At 46.6% G+C, this 22,185-nt stretch overlaps 1 pseudogene across 1 annotated transcript in view; it reads right to left on the bottom strand.

Annotated features, from left to right (window-relative positions):
- Positions 1-659: 659 nt before the first annotated feature.
- LOC308467691 (inositol polyphosphate 5-phosphatase OCRL-like) overlaps positions 660-22,185 on the bottom strand; it is a 38,294-nt pseudogene continuing 16,768 nt past the window's right edge. The window contains exons 5-16 of the transcript in view: positions 17,447-17,546; positions 17,089-17,339; positions 15,397-15,450; positions 13,303-13,406; positions 11,721-11,856; positions 9,227-9,337; positions 8,606-8,771; positions 7,571-7,779; positions 7,168-7,191; positions 5,740-5,846; positions 4,824-4,950; positions 660-766 (exon numbers count right to left, since the gene is read on the bottom strand). The product of the transcript in view is annotated as an inositol polyphosphate 5-phosphatase OCRL-like (transcript). The remainder of the gene's footprint in view (positions 767-4,823; positions 4,951-5,739; positions 5,847-7,167; positions 7,192-7,570; positions 7,780-8,605; positions 8,772-9,226; positions 9,338-11,720; positions 11,857-13,302; positions 13,407-15,396; positions 15,451-17,088; positions 17,340-17,446; positions 17,547-22,185) is intronic.

Below are 22,185 nucleotides of genomic sequence, written 5' to 3'. Positions count from 1 at the left end.
GCCCCAGTATTGATTGCTGATTCTACTGAGTCCATCAGTATATTGTTGTGAAGTGACCTGGCATTTTTAATGAAGTGCAATATAGGCTTGTCTTACATCTTTAACAACAACAACAACACCACCACAGTAAATTGCACAGAAGAATTCCATGTTGCCTGTGGGAGCGGCTGGGTAGACCTCTTTGCAGCTGCATGATCCATGCATTTGATCTATAAGCAACTGCTCAATCTTCATAATTGGCTCTGGCTTCGTGTAGGAGATTGAACGCATTCTTCTATTTCTCAGCCCTGTATTCCACCCCCACCCCCCTCCTCCTATACTCGGACGGTGCCGACTACTCATCTCTACGGAGTGAAATGTTTATGAGTCCTGCAGATCTAGTCTCAGACGTCAAACCTCTACCCCAAAGACGGGGGAGCCTGTGACCTTCTAGAGCATACATTTCTTTGGACTGCTATATGCTGAAGTGAACAAATGTTTTGTCTGAAACCCTTGAGAGTTTCTGTGGGCCGCCCTAGAGAACACTGGGCTAGAGGGATCATGGGGATGACTTGTTCCACAACAGCAGATGGCATGCAGAAATTTAAACTGTAGCAAAGGGAGGTAAACTGTCTAGCTAGCTAGCTAGCTATGTCTTGCTGGAAGTGCATGCACTCCTCTTAGCCAAAGCCCCAATAACTGCAAGCGTGGAGCCACACAAACACGCCTGATCTCGACACTGTCTTGGGGGAAACTCCCGATGCTGGAAAATTCACGTGCTCAATTTCTGCACATTGAGACAGGAGCCAAAGAAAGCACACGCAGAGTAGGGGGGCTCATAAAAAAGGTTTCTTTGGGAGGGGGTGGGTTGAGGTTTGCTCCGATGTGAAAGCTAAAGAGCAGGCTTTCACAGAGAAAGGAGCAGAGTAAGGCGGAAACTACTGGGACCCGTGCTTTCCAGGCACGCTAACGGGAGGGATGAGTCCGGCATTGCATTGTTTTGGTCGTATTTCCAGTGACAACTATTTATGACAGAGGTTTACAGAAAATTGATCTAAAACCTCTGCTTGTAAGAGGCTATGGGCATTTGAAGAAGCCCATCATAATCTTTACATGAAATGTATCTTTAGAACACCGGTGGCGTCATGTCCCCATTTGTTGCCTTAGTTTCTCCATCAATGCACCACCCACAATTTGCCATCATATTGGCATCAGGTGTTTTCCAGGCCAGCGAATGTCAGCAACCCCTTCGTCTAAAGCTGCTTCCCCAGTTTCATCCAAAATAGAAAGAAATGCCATTTGGTAGCCCATTGAGAAGCTTTGGGAAGTAATGGAATACATTTCTGAAAGTTATTTATGGATGCACAAGGTCACCACATCTTTGCTTAAGGTGAATGGAAAGGAACATTTCCCCAGGCGGCACACCACTGTCCCCGAATCTCGTCCGCTGCTTGGTCATTTCAACAGATTGTGTGTCTTAGTAAGATTCTGTACATTGCAGAAAGCTTTCCCTTGCCTACAAATGAAGTGCATGATTTTTCAAAAACTTATGAATGCCCCGTGCTTTTACTTCTGGTGTGGTAAAAAATTGCAGAATCTGGCTATCATTTAAAGCAGTGTAAGATGCTGGTTTACGTTTCCCCTCACATTTGGTGACTAGGTAGGGATATGCAGTTTTGTGTTTTGTTTTTTGAAGAGTTCCTAAGGCATCCTGCTGCTTCCGAGTTTTATTTTGGGGGTTGTTGTTGTTTTTGTTTACAAAAAGGTAATCCAGTTGTAACCTTTTTCTAGGTACAATTCTGTACATTCTGGTACTACCTGTTCACGCATGGTCCCTCCAAATCCCTTTGTTTCTTTTAGCAATGTGTCCTTGTGTGCCTGCTACCTTTGCTTACAGAATTTCTCCTGAGGGGCGCTTTGAACATGTCCCGTAATACATGTGGATAAAAGGAATCGCCTTTGTTAATTTCAAAAGCCATTTTATTTCTTCCATGATTTTCCTCTGTTGTTAATTTATTTTGTAAACGCAAGTGGGGTTTAGTCACCAGAGAGGTGGATTCTGTGGTTTTGCTCAATAGGTCATGGTCATTTCAAGAGCCATAGGGCCTGAGATGGTTCCAGCTCTAACTTACGTGTAAGATTAGGAGTCCAAGAATGTGGAATCAGTACTGCAGAAGGTCAGTTCTGACGTACTTCCCCCCTAAATAGTGGGTGAAGTCCTTTTGGAAAGGACTCAAAGGTTTCAAAGTGTCAAGTTTTGCTGTACTGAAGGACTGTCCATATCTAATCTATTAGAACACTGAACCCTCCTCCCCACTCCAGGAATTTTGCTATCCAAAGTGGGTTTGAATTTGGATAATAAAAGTTTCCAGTCGAGTAGATTTATATATTTTAGGGAAGGTAAGCAACTTAAAATGACCACGGACCCAGTAAAACTCATTACAAAGAGAAGAGAAGCAACATTTAAAAGCAGATACAAATAATGAGGCATTATTCTTTTCTCAAGAAGCCAGCAAAATTTCATCTTTCCTGTTTTATTTTAAGCATGCTTTTTATTCAAGTTTTTAACAAACAACAAGGTGGTAAGCTGCTGAATATAGGCAGACTATCCTTTCTCAAGGGCCATTCCAAATGTGTACAATTGATGGCTCCAAAGTAAGCTGCACCCTGTGAGTCCAGAGGGCAACTGGGGCCATTGTCCCTGTTAGCATTTTGTAAGAAAGGGCACCAAGATTTCATCAAGCTGTCTGCCTTGATGAGACTTGCAGTGAGGATCCCTTTGATAAGCCATCGGCAATGCATAAAGGAGGGCAGGTGGCTTGGTGAGCAGGGAAAGTCTTTCAAAGATTTGGACCAGCGATGTGCCTTTGCTTCGGGCAAAGGGTGATGGTGGATGGATCATAGCTACCTAACTCAGCACTGTCTGTACTGATTGGCAGTGGCTCTACAAGGTTCCAGGCAGGTGATGTTTTCAGTTTCACCTGGAGATGCTGGAGACTGTTCTGGGACCTGCATCACCAGCGAGCTCTGGTCCTCCCTTAAGGAGTTTGGCGGCTCAGTGGTCTGACTCTGTGGAAGGCACCATGCTATTCCCCTTTAAATTAGCCATTTCGACAGAAAACATGAGAACTGGAATTTTGCTCTTGAATTGATTTTTGGATCGCCTGCATGCCAAGCACATACTTCTCCCACCGGGCCAGCACCCTTCCTCAGTGGCTGAGGTCTCATTGCACACAGCCATCCAGCAAGCAAAAAAATGGTATTGTTAGAAGGGCAGAGTGGGGAGCAAGAGATTCAGAGGCCGGTTTTAGACCCACAGTGCTCGGGTTTATTCTGTTGCCTGCTTGACATTGTGCCTCCTTTCCCCCTACCTTTTATTCCTATGAAAGTTTCACAGTGTCGGTGCTTGGGATTCTGGATAATCTATGGTGTTTTTCTTTTCAGTTTTTTTAATTAATTTTCCAAAAAATATTTAAGACAAACAAACAAACAAACAAACAAACAAACATACATCCTAATTGTAATTAAACCAATCTTGATAACATTGTTAAGTGACTTCCTCAAATCCCCCTGGTTGAATTTCATTGTATTTCATTTTAACAGTTTTCCAAAATCAATCTTCTCAAAAAAACACACAAAAAAACCCTTGATCACTTCACATCTTTCATTCTTTCTAATCTAGCTTGAAACATCTTAATTCCTATCCTTACATATTTAAATCCTAAGCCTCTCTCATATTTGCAAGCTTTTCCAATTAGGTTATCTTGAAATATTTAGCTAAATAATCTTTGAATTTTGTCCATTCTTCCTGGTACTCCTCCTCCTTCTGGTCGCGGACTCTTCCCGTCAGGTGGGCTAGCCCCGGGATTCTGGAGAATCTATGTGACTAGATGCTTGTAATGTATGCCAGGCAATCTGGCACAAGTGGGTAGGGTTGCCATCCGCCGCCGGGATTTGGCCGTTGGAAACAAGTGTCCATGCGGGAAACGCTTGAATGTCCAAATCCAAAGGTATAGCAATTCTACACGTGGGGAGTAGGGACGCAAGCGCAAATCAGAATAAAGCAAAGGCTGGGAAAGTTCAAACAGAAACACACACACACACACACACACTATTCCTCAAGATTTGTGTTTAAGACACAGGATCCTAGAATTGTGGAGTTGGAAGGGACACCGAGGACCATCTAGTTCCGTTATTCCCAATCAGGGGTCCGTGGCCCCATCCCTTGCCACCCTCCAACTAATTTTCTCTCATATTGGCATGGCAATAGCATACATTTTATGGGCGGTCTTGTTGTTTTTAGTATACCTAAAATCCTTTGCTTATTACCCCACATTTTGAACCCGCAGCCCTGAGATTAAGGGTGTCACGCTCTACCAACTGAGCCACCCCACTGTAATTATCCCACACCTCCCCTCTTGACGAAGCTGCCTGCAAAGCTGATCTGCCGAGGAAATGTCCTTCTGCAGGCATGGTTTCAATCCAAACAGCAAATACTAGTGGTCAACTCCAAAAGTGCGGTCAAGAAACCCTGCTTGCCAAAGAACAATTGAACGCACCCTTGAAGCTCCTTTGCAGCCATGTCTTTACCTTGACACCACGTATGATGCTAGATGTGGGGCCTGCGGGCCTGTCAAGATTCCCCACCTCTGCTCTATCTAGCCAGGCTGATGTTTTCAAATGGGGGTTAAAGCTGTGAAGCTGTTTGGATGCATGACTGGACTTGACTGTGGGCATTTCATTGTGCTGTGTCCCAGAGCCTTAAGGATGGGGTGGCCTAGGAACCTAAGCCACCAGGTATATAAAAGTGAGGTCCACTCCAGCCAAGAGCGAAAGAAAACCACCAAGCAGCCCTGCTCCCCAACAATGCCCCCCAAAGAGGATACGGATCGTCTCGGGAATGCTGGTGTCCAGGCACTCAATTCTCTCCTGCAGCTCGTCCTGCGTGCCCGGGGTCTGGAAGAGGTCCTCCTGAAGCAGAGTATCACCCATGCGTTCGGAAGGGATGAGGTACATCCTGGATAGCATGCAGAACAATCCAGCCCTGGGGTGCATAATGTGAGGTCGAGGAATGCCCCAATGGAGAGAAGCCCATCACCAAGAGAGCTGGCACAAGGGCTGAGAATTGTATCCCGCCTGCTTTCCACAGTAGCATTCCTACTACCCTTCTCCTGATTTGGGGCAATGGGAGAGTGAAATCATTCCCCGCTTCTTCTAGTGGCGAGTCTCAGAGAGCCGCTTTGCTAGGGAGAGACAGACAATGGTTGGGAACACTTGGGTTCTTCTGAGCCGCTCTAAGGAAGACCGTATGCTGGATGCCCCACCCGCTGCCGCTCCACCAAGGTGCCACTATACTCACAGCAGGAGTTTGAGAGCTAGTGTGGTGCAGTGGTTAAGAGCGGTAGTCACGTAATCTGGGGAACCGGGTTCGCGTCTCCGCTCCTCCATATGCAGCTGCTGGGTGACCTTGGGCCAGTCACACTTCCTTGAAGTCTCTCAGCCCCACTCACCTCACAGAGTGTTTGTTGTGGGGAAGGAAGGGAAAGGAGAATGTTAGCCGCTTTGAGACTCTTGAAGGGGAGTGAAAGGCGGGATATCAAATCCAAACTCTTCTTCTTCTTCTTCTTCTTCTTCTTGTAAGAGCGAGTCGGTAGCTAAGATATAAATCAATTGGGATGTTTGGAACCTGCACACCCCAAAACTGGTACTGGATTCCAGCCAACACCCATCCTTTCAATGGTACCGTCCCCCTCAGCTCACCTGGTGGCAGGCATTCTTGAAGAGGTGGTCCACCAAAAGCCAGATCTCCTTGGCCGCTCAGTGGAGTCATCACCATCCTGGGGTACGATATCCAGAAACTGCTTCTCCTGGAGGTCCAATGACAAGCGGGACTGGCATGAGAGCCTGACAGAGTGTGTGCCTGTATGCATTCTTTCCTTGCTCCAGCTGGGTGGACAAGTCTTGCCCTCTGAGGCCACAACTAGGTAGGGCTGGGCGATAGCTGGCTTTCAACACGGTGATATATCACTAGCTAAACATTGCAATACACCAATATATCACGATGTCTGAAATAAGATGGAGCTATGTAGAGGCATTGGCTGGCTTCACGGTTCCCCCCGCATTGTGATTTTTGCTGCCCCCTGCAGGAGGGCAGGGGAAAGCTGAACCGGCAGAGTCCACAGGGGCTGCAGGAATCTCGAGAAGCATTGTCTGGCTTCACGGTTCCCCCCACATGGTGTTTTTTTGCATAGTACACACACACATCATGTTTCGCAATATATTGCCAGGTCAGAAATTATGAAACCAGTCTCACTATCTAGACTTCAAGCTGATTTGAAAATATAGCTATATTGACATATCGCCCGGCCCTAGCCACAGCAAGCATCTCAAGGGGGAAAACAAAAAACAAATTGCTCGCACCCCAAATCCAAGCTCCCCCTCCCCCTATTAATATGCAGCTCGTAATCCTCCCACTCCGGATGTGCAGCTCACCCAAAAGCTTACTGAATATGCAGCTGTGGACATGAGGTTTGGCTAACATTTTATTTAAATTGCTGGAACCTGCCCTGGGACCTTAGGGTGAAGGGCAGGAAATAAGGAACAAAAACAGCAACAGAACATGGATGGGCCTTCATAGGTTGATGGGCTGCAGCCCCAGCCAGCATGATGAGATGATGGGGTCACATGTTCACCACCCCTTGTCTAGAGCACGTTGCAGAGGCAGTGGTAGAAACTGAGCAACAGCTGGAGCCCCAGCCCACGACTTTGTCTGGGCAATGCAGCACACAGCAGCTGGTGAACCATGCCTCCTGCCTCCTTCCCATCTTCCTCTCCAGAAATGTTCAGGGTGGTTAGTTCTATCTCAAGCTACCACATTCAAGAGAAAGAGAAAGAGAAAGAGAGGAGGGGGGAGCAAGAGAGCTTTAGGAGCACAGCAGTGGCAAGCAGCCCATCACTAAAAGGAGTTGGCAAGGATGGAGAATTTGATCCCCTCATCCCCAGGGCAGCTGTTGATTAGGACCCAGTTCAGAGGGTGTTTGCAGGCTTTTCCAATGCTGTCCCCAATATACGCAATTTCATTTAAACGCACGGTACCTCGGAACGCAACCCCCGTGTAAACGGGGCGTTGCCTGTACCTGATTTGAGCCCGCTACAAGAACATCTAGAGGATAGCAAACCAACTGTTACCTTTTCTAGGAAGCTGTCTTCTCCCTGAGATCAGAGGAGGAAGGCAAGAGCAAAAGACAACCAAGGGTGTTAATGGCACAGGCCCTGAGAAGAGAAAGAAACAGCCCGTTGGCTGAACAGTATCTGGGCAGATGGCAGGGAAATGCACACGGTTCAGTGGCCCTGCGAAAGGGCAGGTGGGAGGACCAGAACCTGGGATGACTCAGTCAAGGCAAACAAAGGGCATGAACAGCACACAGGAAGCGGATGCACAGCTACAGAAGCTGAAGCTGAATGCAGCGGAGGACCCCCAGCCCCCACATTGCTGAGTGGAAGAGCAGCTGTTTTTCAAGCAGGCAAGCAGAGTGGGAAGGGTAGACATCCAGCAGATGAACCTGCCAGGTAAATCAACCCCTTTCCCTACCAGGTCAATAAGTCTGGTGACGGGAACTTCGCCAAGCGGCTGCCTCACCCAGCACAAGGCTTCCAAGGAGGTCCCGAAGCAGCTTGGTAGGTAGCTCCCCCTGATGGTGAGGAAATAGTCCTTGCCACGGTCAAGGTGAAGGACAAAGATAGCCTCAATCTTCTCTTCCTTGCTGACGTACACATCCAGGGAAATGTCCACCGTCTCACCTAAAACGGGAGGAGGTCAGGTAGATACACTCTTTGGCACAGCCACGTTGGCTTGTCTGTAAATTAAAAGTGAAGACGGTGAAGAATTGAACAGAAGGACACAATGTGAGCCTGCTGGATCAGGCCAATGGCCCATCTAGTACAGCCTCCTGTTCTCACAGGTGTATGGGGGAAACCTTAACTTCAAGAATTAGGAGAAGAAGCGACTCAGTTCCCACCCCCACCTCACTTTCCTCTCTAGTCCTCCAAAGCAGCAGCTGCACAGAAGATGGTGACAGGATACTGGGGGGGTGAGAGAAAGTGATCCTAACAAAAGAATATAAAAAGGGAAAGGATTTTTGCGCCCCCGATGTAACTTTCTTTTTTAGTTTACATTTCATTGAGTTTTTAAAAGTTTGGCTAGTTCTATATGTTCCCCAAGATATTTTTGTGCCTCCACAACATAAAAATACGCTTTTTTTTTTTTTTTAAGTAATTTTTGGACGGACTGCTCTCACTGGTTCCCTGCGATGCCAAAAGGTGTTTGGGGACCCTCCAGCATTGTTTGGCTTCAATTCATTTGTGTGTGTGTGTTTGTTTAAAGCTGGTCACACACACTTTTACACTTTGGGCTCAGCTGCTTTGACGTGTGGCCCTTGGAGCATGGGGCAATGCAGCCCACAAATGTTAAGCCTCCCCTGCTCTACCAAACTCCCAAGGTTTGAGGGAGGAGGGTTGGGAAGAGGAGGGGAAAAGGGGGGATGAAAAGGAAACCAAGGCCTTCCCTAGATGAGCCTTGGGGTCCCTTTCCAACTCTACAGTTCCCTGATTCCAGAGAGAGACGCGCTGGGCTCCAAGTATCCCTCGCAGGGCTCAGCGCGAAGCCATGGCTTCCAGTACTGGCTGTCACTGAGCTTGGGGATAAAGGAGAAGTGGAGGGTGACCTGCCCGTTGTTTGTGATCTGGAACTTCTCCTTCTGCAGCTACCGGAACTTCACATTCTCAAATGGAAACTGCAGAGCAAAAGGGGGGGGGGGAGGAAAGAGAGTGCTTGCCTTCAGCAGAGGCAAGGAAACGTGCTCCGGGGGAAGTTTGTCCTTGGCCCCGGGCTCTCATTTAGGGGACTGCACATGCAACAGGTCCACGTGGGGCTCTCCAGATCTTGCTGCACTTGCCACTGGCCATGTTGGCTGGGGATGATGGGAGTTGTAGTCCAGCATCTGGAGGGCACCACGCTGGCTACCCCTCGAGTCTTTGCCTGCGAGGAAGAGGCTGCCGCTCAGTGGAAGGGCATCTGCCTTGCATGCAAAGGTCCCAGGTTCTATCCCCAGCATCTCCAGGTAGGGCTGGGAGAGATCCCCCGGAAATCCTGGGGAACCGCTTAAGACTGAGCTAGATGGGCCAAGGGCTTCTTCCCCCCCTGATCTTTGTGCAGCAAACCCTCTTTAAGGGGTTGGAGAGGATCCTATTCGTCTTTACCTCCCTCCAGGGAGGGAAGGAATTCGTTCTCCATCCTGTCCATCAACTGAACAATATCCTCAAACACTTTCCGGTACCGTCGGTCATCCACAACCTTCACCTATGGGGGGGGGGGGACAGAGCACATTTGTTGGGGCTATGGACTAAAAGGGGGGGGGGTATGAGCTAAGAGCAGAAAGGCCTGATGCACCCCCCTGTTCCCAGCCCTGAAAGAGGCAAGTACTGTAACTCTGAGAGCTTCCCTAGGGATGGCAGCGGCTGTGACTTCCAGAGCCAATGGGCTGAAGCCAAATGCTCCAAGCCAAGTACCACAGAAGCTCCATTGCATGAATGGAGCCAACGGTTAAGGTATACAGTTCAGCCCATGTGGTCTGCCATGCCGGCAGGAGCAGCGTGTACTCAGAACAGTGGAGAATGGAAGCCTAGGGATTTAACAGAGCCAAAACCTGCCCACTCCTTGCACCGGAAGTCATTGGCCAAGGAGGAGCTCTGTGGAAAGGGGCCTGGTTGGATAAGATATAAGGATCTATTAGAAAATAAAACTCCAAGGTGGCTGTCACCAATGGAAGTGAAAGCCTTGAAAAAGCTCAATATGGAGGTCAAATGGCCGAAATATTGGGAAATTTTGGAACAAGATGGAGATAGACTGAAATTGCAGAGTTTTGAAAAACTAAAAAACAAAGTACGAGACTGGCTTCATTATTTTCAGATAATGGAGGCATTTAAATTGGACAAGAAAATTGGCTTCCAGGTGGAAAAATCCAAATTAGAAACTGAACTGTTAGAACCCAAAACTAAGAATTTGTCAAGAATGTATAACTTGCTGCTGAAATGGAACACTCAGGATGAAACGGTAAAATCTGTTATGATTAAATGGGCACAAGACGTTGGACACAACATTATGTTCGCTGACTGGGAACAGTTATGGACCACAGGTATGAAATTTACGGCATGTAATGCCCTAAGAGAGAATATTATGAAAATGATGTACAGGTGGTACATAACTCCAGTCAAGCTTGCAAAAATCTATCATTTGCCCGATAATAAATGTTGGAAATGTAAAGAAACTGAAGGTACATTTTTTCACCTTTGGTGGACGTGCCCAAAGATTAAGGCTTTCTGGGAAATGATATATAATGAATTAAAAAAGGTATCTAAATATACCTTCCTCAAGAAACCAGAGGCCTTTCTCCTGGGCATAGTCGGCCAAACGGTGTTAAAAAAGGAGAGAACTTTCTTTATGTACGCAACAACAGCAGCAAGAATACTCATCGCAAAGTATTGGAAGACACAAGAGCTTCCCACACTGGAGGAATGGCAGATGAAACTGATGGACTATATGGAACTGGCGGAAATGACTGGCAGAATCCGGGACCAGGGAGAAGAGTCGGTGGAGGAAGATTGGAAGAAATTCAAAGACTATCTGCAGAAACATTGCAAAATTAAAGAATGTTAGAGTGATGTTGGATTGAAAATAAGTGGCTTCCAGCTGTACAGGATTTAAAGTTATATATAGATTAAGATTAAGGATTAGGATTAAAAAAGTTAAAGGAAATGGAAATTTGGTTTTTAAGAGGTAAAATTTAATGTTATATTATATTAAGATTAAAGATTGGGATTAAAAAAGAGGGAAAGAAATTGCTGGACAAACAATTTGAAATGGAATACAAAAGAGGGAGGTACGAGGAGGTCCAGAAAATAAGTAAATTTAAAAATGGAGATGAAAAGGTGGTATTGTTTTTAATTGTTTTCTTTTTTGTCTTTCAAATTATTTTGTCCTTCAAAGCCCTATACGGCCTAGGACCCTCGTATCTACGGGACCGCCTCTCCTGGTATGCCCCACAGAGGAACTTACGGTCTTCAAATAAAAACATCTTGAAGGTCCCAGGCCTCAGAGAGGTTAGGCTGGCCTCAACTAGAGCCAGGGCTTTTTCGGCTGCGGCTCCATCCTGGTGGAACGCTCTGTCACAAGAGACAAGGGCCCTGCAGGACTTGACATCTTTCCGCAGGGCCTGCAAGACAGAGCTGTTCCACCAGGCCTTTGGTCAGGGCGCAGCCTGACTCCCTCCTTTGGCAATCTTTACAATACTTTAGTTTATGGTTGCCATCAATTTTGATTTTAATTAATTCTTTGATGTTTTTATAATGTTGCACTATTTTAGTGTTGTTAGCCGCCCTGAGCCCGGCTTCGGCTGGGGAGGGCGGGATATAAATAAAATTTATTATTATTATTATTATTATTTTGTTTTTTGTATTTTTTGGATTATGTATTGTGTATTTTTGAATTGTGTATTTCTTTTTTCTTTTTAATTTTTTATTGATGTGTTCTTTTTATTGGAAACCTTAATAAATATCATTAAAAAAAAAGGAAAAGGAAAGGGGCCTGGTTGTTGGTCAGGGCCTGCCCAGATTCGAGGAGGTGCCACATAGCAGGCAACTAAAACCCCCGAATAGACGATAGCCCTGGCCAGGGCAGGTGTTACCCCTGTGAGGAAGAGGGAGCTGACGGGCTTGTGGTCGCTCCTTTTCAATTCCATGTGGCTTCGGTAGCTGAGCTGATTCACGCTGCCTCCTCTCCAGAGGATTGGCTCACACCATGCTGGCACACGGCACTTCCCACTGCAAGGAGACAGGAGAGACACCAGGACTGTTGGACTGGCTGAGGCAACACACAAGGCTCACGCAGTCAAACTTTGGCTCCACACACGGCCTGTGATCTTGACCACGGTCAAGAGCTGGAGATGATGGGGCTTGGGAGTCCAGCTTCTGAAGGGGCGGACCTTGCAGGTGTGCAGGCATTTTGCCTCATGGAGAGAGTTGTTAGGAAATCAAAAGCTGCCTTCTACCAGGTCAGAATGAATTTCTGACCTCCCCCAGTTTGGATTCCTACATTGCAGGGGGTTGGACTAGATGACCCTCGTGATCCCTTCCAACCCCACAATTCATTAATTAAGTCTACTCTGGCTGGCAGCAGCTCTCTGTGGCCCAATCCTTTTTCAGGTGGAGGTGCCATAGAGTTTCAACTTGAGACTCTGCATACAAAGCATATGGCACACCACCAAATGATGATCCTTCCCCAAAGCAAGGGGCCCCGTTATTCTTGTTCAGACACTATTTTTTCAGTGATCCAAAAGACCCTTTCTGGCACCTGATATGCTGCCCAAAGGAGCCTGCCGTTTTCCGGCTTCGTCACTACATGTTCCGCCTGTCCTTTTGATTTCCCCATTACCACAGCAAGAGCAATGAAAGTAGCAGGCCTAGGTGGCTTCTGACAGTTGTCAAGAACCACAAGAACATGCCAAATCCTGGATGGTGAGGCTCAATGGCTACTAGCCATAATGGCCACCGCACATACTCCACCAAGAGAAGCAGTATGGCTTGGAGGAGGGGAGTGTGCTGTTGCACTCAGGTCCTGTTTGTGGGCTCCCCGAGAGGCATCTCATTGGCCAATGTGAGAACAGGATGCTGGGCCAGATGGACCAATGGCCTGATCCAGCAGGGCTGCTCTCATGCTCTTATGCCCTGGCAGACTCATCTTGAGAGAGCACCAAGTCTAATTCCCAGACTTCCTTGACACAAAGAGGAGTCTCATTCAGCCTGCTGCACCTTTCAAGGAACTGCAACACCGCTTATACACACCACGAAACAGAGGATGCTGGTTATCAGGACAAATGTGGGGGAAAGGAGCCAAAACATTTGCAGAGCAGGGATGGCTTGAGGAAGACAACATATCACAGCCTTGCATTTCACAACTCGCCTAGCAGCCTTTGGCAACCCGGAATTCCATGCAAGCAAAGTGAGCAGGTGAAGGAGAGCTGGATCTCTCTCTTCCTCCGTGGCTTGGTGTCCATTCTGACTGCGGAGGAAAGGAAGTCCGTCCAGCCCTCAACTCTAGCCCTCCTCCAACAGCTTGCTTAGCAGAAAGCCATGTTTAAAATATATTTTTACTAGCCTGCTCAGGAGGATGGAAAGGCAGGACACTACTAGCATCTCGGCAGACTAGGAAAAACAAACAAGCCTTGCAGAAGAATGATTGAGAGGACTTACTTACAAAGGCTCAACTATCAAGCAGGATCTGTTTTAGAGTTGAATTTGTACGTCGGGATGAACTTGATCTCTCCCTCTGTGAAATCAGCAAAAGCTGTCTTTTGGGTACGCTGAATGTTTAGCTAAAGCCAAAAAGAAATCGCTAATCAGCAGAGAAGCAAAAGACCCCCTGTTGCCTGACCATGGAGTCTATTAACAGCCACTGTTGTGCTGGAAGACCAAGGTGAAGTACTAGTAGGTTAAAGGTAAAGGTAAAGGGACCCCTGGTTGGACAGTGTTCTCGAAGCTACAAACATGAGTCTGACCAAACTGCGGGAGGCAGTGGAAGACAGGAGTGCCTGGCGTGCTCTGGTCCATGGGGTCACGAAGAGGCGGACACGACTAAACGACTAAACAACAACAACAACAAAGGGACCCCTGACCATTAGGTCCAGTCGTGACCGACTCTGGGGTTGCCGCACTCATCTCGCTTTATTGGCCAAGGGAGCCGGCGTACAGCTTCCGGGTCATGTGGCCAGCATGACTAAGCCGCTTCTGGCAAACCAGAGCAGCACACAGAAACGGCGTTTACCTTCCCGCCGGAGCGGTACCTATTGATCTACTTGCACTTAGACGTGCTTTCGAACTGCTAGGTTGGCAGGAGCAGGGACCGAGCAACGGGAGCTCAGCCCGTTGCGGGGATTCGAACCGCCGACCTTCTGATCGTCAAGCCCTAGGCTCTGTGGTTTAACCCACAGCGCCACCCGCGTCCCTACTAGTAGGTTAGCCAAGTGCAAAAAAAGGGGTATACCTGCTGAAATCCTATCTTATACACACTTATTAAAGGTACAGGATGCTTGTGCATTTTTGCCCCATGTCATCTTAAATTACTTTGCTGCATCACACGACAGGAAAATCCTCTAACTCAGGAGCAGCAGACACGTGGCCCTCACAATGCTGCAGAACTACAATTCCCATCATCCCTGATTACTGGCCATGATGGCTGGAGCCAACAGGAACTGCAGCTCAGTAACATCTGGCAGACCACAGGTTAGCCATACCTACAATATGCAACGTTATATGTACCAATAATCCATACAAACTGTTAACCACCACCAGAATACACCCCCGACAATATGAGCAACTGCAAAACCATCCTTTTGCATCCTACGTTGGCTCCCAGCACGTTTCTGAGCACAATTCTGAGTGTTGGCGCCAACCTTTAAAGCCCTAAATGGCCTCAGCCCTGAAAGAGTGTCTCCATCCCCATTGTTCAGCCCAGGCATCAGGGTCCAGCACCGAGGGCCTTCTGGCGGTTTCCTCACTGTGAGAAGCGAAGTTACAGGGAACCAGGCAGAGGGCCTTCTGAGTAGTGGCACCTGCCCTGTGGGACACCCTCCCGTCAGATGTCAAGGAGATAAGTAACTATACAGCCTTTAGGGAAGTTTTTAATGTTTTATGATGGTTTTGCATATGTTGGAAGTCTGAGGCTGCCCCCCTTGCCTTCCTTGCAGCATCCTTCTCAAAGGGCTAAGGCATGACTACGCTCACAGAGTTTAAATCCACCATAAGGTGCAGCAATCAGGCCTCTGTTTCAACACAAAATACCAATGATCCTTATGCCAAGTGGGAGAAAGGTCGTCAACATGATGAACACACAAACCTTGGAGAGAAAAATGTAAAAGAAAAAGCACCAGCAATTTAAATGGACTTAATGGAAGTATCTGCTGATAAGAACATGTGAGCAACGCAGATTTTCCAGACAGATGCAAAACCTAGAGCAGGAAACCTTAGACCTTTAGATATTGCTGGACAGCAGCTATGCTGGGGCTGATGGGAGTCCAACAACATCTGGAGCGTGTGCTGAGCTAGGAAAGCCCTCTAACTGGGAAATTGCAGAGCAGTCCTACTTATTCCAAGGCAACCCTCCAACTTAATTGGGACTTGCTTCTAATTCAGGTTGCACAAACCTGCAACCTTAAAAAGCATTTGTAGAAGTCGCAGTCATCCTATGTTCTTTGCTCCTAACTGCCTGAAAGTGGTTTCTCTAGCCTAGGCTGGGGTATCCCAGACAAAGGAAATAAACAGGGCAATATCCTAAACCACCACATATAACACAAAGATGTCTCTCACCTGGTCGTAGGTCAGAAGTCTCTGAAGCTCATTTTTAGTGATCAGATGACAATGCTGGAAAAAAGCAAAGCAACCACAGCTACAGGCTAGCTCACGGGGTCGGGGGGCGGGGGGCAGCCTGCTGCCACTTCCTGCAATATGTAGTAAGACTGATAACTAGGATTGGGCAGTATGATCATATGAGGCTCGTGCTCTGTGAACTAGACTGGCTCTTGAACTGCTTCCAGGCCCAATTCAGAGCATCCCATTTGGCCTTTCAAGTGTTTCAAGGTTTGGGAAAAGGGTACCAGAAGAAGGCCCACTTATGTTTGCACTGCCTCTCCACTGACTAGAATCCCTTTCCCAGGGAACTCCTGCTCTTTCAAGCATGGCAGGGCCTTTTCAGTCATGGCACCCGACCTTTCAGAATAATCTCCCAAAGAGGTTCACCTGGCCCCTGCTTTGATGTCCTTTCAGCAAAGACTTTTAGAATTTCCCCTGGTTCGTTAATTCATGGGCAGGGCGCTTGTGGCCCTCCAAACCCTGCTGTAGTACACAGACACAGGAACATAGGAAGCTACCTTATATTGAGGCAGACCATTGACCCATCAAGCTCAGGACGGACTACATGGACTGGCAGCAGCTTTCAGGCAGAGATCATGCCCAGCCCGATCTGCACACACTGGTGACTGAGCCGGGAACCTTCTCCATGCAAAATGGCCGCTCTGCTTTCGTGTTACTGCCCATAACAAACTGCAACTCCCACCCCGATCACTGGAGAAGTTGCCCACATTTGCTATAATCTAATCTAATACATCTCTGCCACTCGGCTTATGTTGCTCTCTTTAGATCCGCTGCTATTAAGGTATTGTTTAAATGCTTTAAATTATCTTGAGGTGCATTTCTGATTATTATTTTAAATTAGCCACTCTGGGGAAGAAATCCCCACAATAAACAGAAATTAATGAATGAAGCCCAGCACTCGCTTCCACAGATGTTTAGTATCTGCCTGCCCTGAATGAAGCAGGAGCCTACAGTGCTGGGCACTTCTGGCTGCTCTAGTAGAAACCTTAGTGGTGCAGCTGCAGCAGCAGGGATCGCCAACACTGCACCCTCCTGGTGTTGCTGAAGTGGAACTCTCATGAGCCCGTCAGCAAGGCCAATTCTTAGCAATTATGGGAATTTTGGTCAATCAACATTTGGAGAGCACAATGCTGCCTGCCATAAAGAAGGCTGATCACCGAAGAATGGATGCTTTTGAATTCTGGTGCTGGAGGAGACTCTTGAGAGTCCCATGGACTGCAAGAAGATCAAACCTCTCCATTCGGAAGGAAATCAGCCCTGAGTGCTCACTGGAAGGACAGATCCTGAAGCTGAGGCTCCAAGACTTTGGCCACCTCAGGAGAAGAGAAGACTCCCTGGAAAAGACTCTGTTGTTGGGAAAGATGGAGGGCACAAGGAGAAGGGGACGACAGAGGACGAGGTGGTGGGACAGTGTTCTCGAAGCTACCAGCATGAGTTTGAGCAAAGTGCGGGAGGCAGTGGAAGACAGGAGGGCCTGGCGTGCTCTGGTCCAGGGGGTCACGCAGAGGCGGACACGACTAAACGACTAAACAACAACAAATGCTGCCTACCCTGAGCTACACACAGGCAGGAAAGTTACAGAAACATGACTCAATTTGCTTCTCCAGATAGCGGAGACCAACAAGTTACATCAGCCAAGGCTCTCTCCCTCCAAGCCCTCGAAACGCACTCATGTTTCATGATTGTCAGCTGCGGCAGACCCTGGTCAGGGGGCAGGAAGCTCATCTGGGCACAGATATCCTTGTAATCCTGGTTTCGGCGCCCGAAGTCTTCCACGTGGGCAGCAAGGTGGGAATTGACAACGCAGAAGCTGGTATTGTTGCAGACAAGCCTCACGGCCACACACCCCTTGTTACCCTGCAGGGGCGGAGCAAAGATGCCTGTTAGTGAGCAAGCAGGAAAGAGGGGGGAACTGGTTGGCAGAGATTAGAAAAACAGATAGACAGACAGAAAGATAGACGTAGGGAATTCCGCTGTCAGGGTCTACTCCCCGTCTTCCCCATGATGCCTGTGCCCACTGTCTCCCTCATCACTTCCTTGATGCGGCTGAGCTGGTCCTTCCTGACAAAGATGAGCACCAGCTGCACCTAGAAGATGCAAGGTACTGGGATGTCTACCAGCTCTGTTCATTGCTTGCTGTCCTGGAGTGGCAGGTGGCACCAACTGGGGATCCCCCAAGGGAAGAAGGCTCAGAGCCAGGGAACTGGTGGGGGGACTGTGGGATGTAAACACAGGAGCAGTCAATGACAACATTCCTAGAGTGTACATGTTAGAACATGGGGAGGGATGTCAGTCCAGCAAGCAGGTAAACTTCCTGGGACGGACGCCCTCCGCATGTGACCAGAGGTGGGTGTGGCCTCACCTGTGCAGGTAATGGTAAAAGCACAGGGCAGGCAGCCACTCTCTCTCTCTCTCTCTCTCTCTCTCTCTCTCTCTCTCTGCCATCTTCCTTCGATGAGGAAACATCCAAGGATGCCCTCTTGGCTCTCAGCCAAGAGAGGATGGGACTATCTTACTACAAGATAGATTCTGAGTGTATTTTACCTTTTTAAGCTGTCTGCCTTCTGGGATCATATTCTGAACAGAACGTGAGTAAACTCTTTTATACTTTTATAAAGACTGTGTTGTGTCTTGTATTTTAAGAGGGAACAAAAGGGGAAATTACCAGAGTAATTATTATAGAGGTTCTAGCGAACCTGTGCAAGCGTTACCGTTGCGAACTTAATGGGGAATGTCTATAAACTCTGCTGATATTTTGGGAACTTTTTAGCACAAGTTGGATTAGGATATAATCCCACAATATATCCTCTCCTGCACCCCAGAACATTCCCACAAAGGGTTATGGGCCCAGTATTGCATATTGCTGCGTATTTTTGAAGGATTGCGTTGGATTGTGATTTTGAGTTGAGTAGTATTTTTCTGAGTTAACTTCCTGGTAAGCACATGGTCCTTTGTTCCATTGTGCAGTGGGGATTAAACACCCCCCCCCTTCCCTCAGAGTTCACAGTGACCCAAGGCAGTGAAGAACTGTTTTGTATTTTGAGATTTTGATTTTCAAATTTTGAGAAATTTTGAAATTTTGAAGAATTTTCAAATTTTGGATTTTAAGATGGCTAGAGCAGCTTTTGATAGTGATACAAAGCTAGGAATGCCTGTGCTGAATGAACACAATTTCATACACTGGAAGCAGCGCTTGATAGCATGTTTAGATTATAAGCACATTTTGGAAGCTTTAAAGCCTCAGCCTACAGGGACAACTGAGAGAGATTTAGCCAAGATAAGTGCTTGGAAACGCATGAACAGCGAAGCTAGACACATAATTTTGAGTGGACTTCGTGATGAGCAGCTATCATTAATAAATAGTACAGATGATGCATCTCAAATCTTAAGAGATATTGAGCGCGTGTATGGAGAATCTAGCATAAACTGCTTCAGAAACTTGGTGTGTAAATTAACCAGAGTGAGGATGAATTCAAAAGAGGGATTCACAGAGCACATCAACAAGTTTACTGAGATTATTCAAAGAATTGATCTGACTCCCAAAGCTTTTGATGAAGATACAAAGATAGCATTTTTGTTATCATCACTTGGACCACGCTTTAGCGCATTTGAAAGTTTGATGGACCATAGACAAGGTCTGACTTTTAAAGACTTGATTGGTTATTTAAAAGAAGAATGTAGAGGTAGAGCTGAATCTCCAGTGAGAAATGCTAGAAGCATGGACAGCAGTTATGCATCTAGGCAATTTACAAAGTCGAAAGAGATGCCTAAGAAAGTGATTTGTTTCAATTGTAACAAAGAAGGACACATTGCAAAGAATTGCAAAGCTCCTAAAACAAAGAAACCCTACCGCTTTCAGCCAAAAGGGGAAAAGAAGGGGAAATGTGAATGCACATGGTTACTGCAAGAAAGGAACTTAGCTGTCCAGAATCGTGAAAATAAACGTAATAAATGGATTTTAGATTCAGGTGCCAGTTCGCATTTTTCATATAAAAAGGACTATTTTAATGAGATAAATGAGAGAAATGATGAAGAAGGATTTGAAATTGAGATTGCAGATGGCAACATTGTTAAAGCAAAAGGTGCAGGTTCCATGAGTCTGAAATGCAATATAAACAATGAATGCATTGAGAACACAATCTCTAGAGTTTTGTACGTACCAGAGCTGAGCTGCAATTTAATCAGCGTGTCCACTTTGGACAAGAAAGGTTTCCAGATCACATTTGGAAATGGCGAATGCAAGGTGACTAAAAATGGCAAAGTGGTTGCTCAAGCAAAGCTAATAAATGGTGTATATGAGCTTGATCTTTCAGAGAACCAGTCTGCAAAAGTGGCACATTCCAGCCAGAAGAATGAAGCAGATCTGGACCTATGGCACAGAAGGCTTGGACATAGAGACACCAACGTCATTCTGGATCTACAGAAAAGAGAACTTGTAAGAGGTTTGCAGGTAAAGCAGAGCAACAAAGCTCCAGCAAAGTGCGTAAGCTGTATTACTGAGAAGGCTGTAAAACCTTCATTTCCACGTTGTGCAGAACAAAGAAGCAACAAAGTGCTTGACATAGTGCACACTGACATATGTGGACCTATGAATGTTCCCTCACTGGGAAAGAATAGATATATTTTAATATTTCTGGATGACTTTTCAAGATTTTGTGTTGTATATTTCCTCAAAGAGAAGAGTGAGATAGTGGACAAGCTCCAGGAGTACATTGCCATGGTCAAGAATAAATTCCAGAGAGCTCCAGCTGTGTTAATGAGCGACAATGGAGGTGAGTACTGCTCAAATGAAATGCAGGCTCTCCTGGCCAAGGAAGGAATTGCACACGTAACCACAATTCCTTACACACCACAGCAGAATGCCATAGCTGAGAGAAAGTTTAGATCCATTATGGATATGACAAGGTGCATGCTAAAGGATGCATGTTTGCCACAGAAGCTGTGGGTCGAAGGAGTGTACACCTCGGTCTATTTGCAGAATAGACTGCCAACAAAAGGAGCAGAGCGCACACCATTTGAACTTTGGCATGGGAAAGCTCCCAATCTGTCGCACATACGTGTGTTTGGAAGTCCGTGTTACTTCCACGTGCCCAAGGAACACAGACACAAGCTTGACTCCAGGGCAAAAGCAGGTATCCTTGTGGGATATGCCTCTGGAGGCAAAGGATACAGAATTATGGACTTACAAACTGGTAAGACAAATGCATACCATGCGGTTTATTTTGATGAATATGGAAAAGTAGACACTAAGAACACTGTTGTGGACTCTTCCGATGAGTCAGAAAGGACTCAAGAGTTTGTATATTTCCCTTTTGAGACCCCACAAAGTAATAATCTGCCTTCGAGTGTTACAGCGCCCCCCTACAGGCGACGCACCAGAAGACGCAGAGGACCAGAACCCTGGCGGCACCAGAGATGAAGAGGAGGACTCAGATGGGGACATGCCTGCGTTGGAGGAGGATGAGGAAGCTGATGCGGTCGCAGAACCAGAGGTCAGGCGCTCATCCAGAACCAACAGAGGTGTCCCACCATTACGGCTGTCCTACTTTGCAGGGTCGGCGTTTCCGCAGGAACCTTCCACTTGGGAAGAGATACAGGAGATGCCAGCTGCAGAAGCCAGTCTCTGGAGGAAGGCCGCGCAGGAGGAGATGGATGCACTGCATCAGAACAAGACCTGGACACTCACTGAGCTGCCTCCCGGTAAGAAGGCCATTGGCAGTAAATGGGTTTTCAAGGTTAAGAAGGGGTCAGAAGGAGAAGTGCAGCGCTACAAAGCTAGACTTGTAGCACAGGGATTTTCACAGCGTTTTGGTGAAGACTATGATGAAGTTTTTGCACCAACCGTGAGGTACAGCAGCATAAGAATGCTTTTAAGCATTGCAGCCTCCAAGAAAATGAGGGTGAAACACATAGACATTGCTACCGCTTTTCTACATGGGCAGATTTCTGAGGAAATTTATGTGAAACAGCCCAAAGGTTTTGTGAAACCACATGAGGCACATTTAGTGTGCAAACTCCAGAAGGACTTTATGGACTTAAACAGGCTGCTAGAGCCTGGAACCAGAAGTTGCATAAAATGCTGACGCAACTGACGTTACAGGAGCCAGAATCTAGTACTAAAAGGGTTTTAGAACTGATTCAAGAATTTGGTCAAGTGGCAGGATTTAAATTGAACAAGTCAAAAACTAAGGTTTTAGAGAAAAAATTAACACCAATTGAAAGAGAGAGGTTTCAGAATGAGACAGGTTTAACAGTGGTTAAGATAGTTAAATACCTGGGGATTAACATGACAGCAAAAAATGGGAACTTATTTCAAGAGAACTATGAAAAATGTTGGTCTGAGGTGAAAAAAGATTTAGAAATTTGGTCAAATTTGAAGCTTTCACTGCTAGGCCATATTGCTGCGATAAAAATGAATGTATTGCCTAGAATGTTGTTTTTGTTTCAAACTTTGCAAATCGTGGACAAAATGGATTGTTTCAAGAGGTGGCAGAAAGATATTTCTAAATTTGTCTGGCAGGGCAAGAAGCCCAGAATAAAATTTAAAATACTAACGGATGCAAAGGAAAGAGGTGGATTTGCCCTGCCAGACCTCAAACTTTACTATGAATCAGCAGCTTTTTGCTGGTTGAAAGAATGGCTACTTCTTGAAAACACTGACATTTTGGATTTAGAAGGTTTTAACAATGTATTTGGATGGCATGCATATCTATGGTATGATAAGGT

Source organism: Podarcis pityusensis (genome assembly GCF_964106645.2).
Source record: "Podarcis pityusensis genome assembly, chromosome: W".
Taxonomy (NCBI): domain Eukaryota; kingdom Metazoa; phylum Chordata; class Lepidosauria; order Squamata; family Lacertidae; genus Podarcis; species Podarcis pityusensis.
Note: the sequence above shows the minus strand (reverse complement) of the source record. Positions and strands in the feature narration are given on the sequence as shown.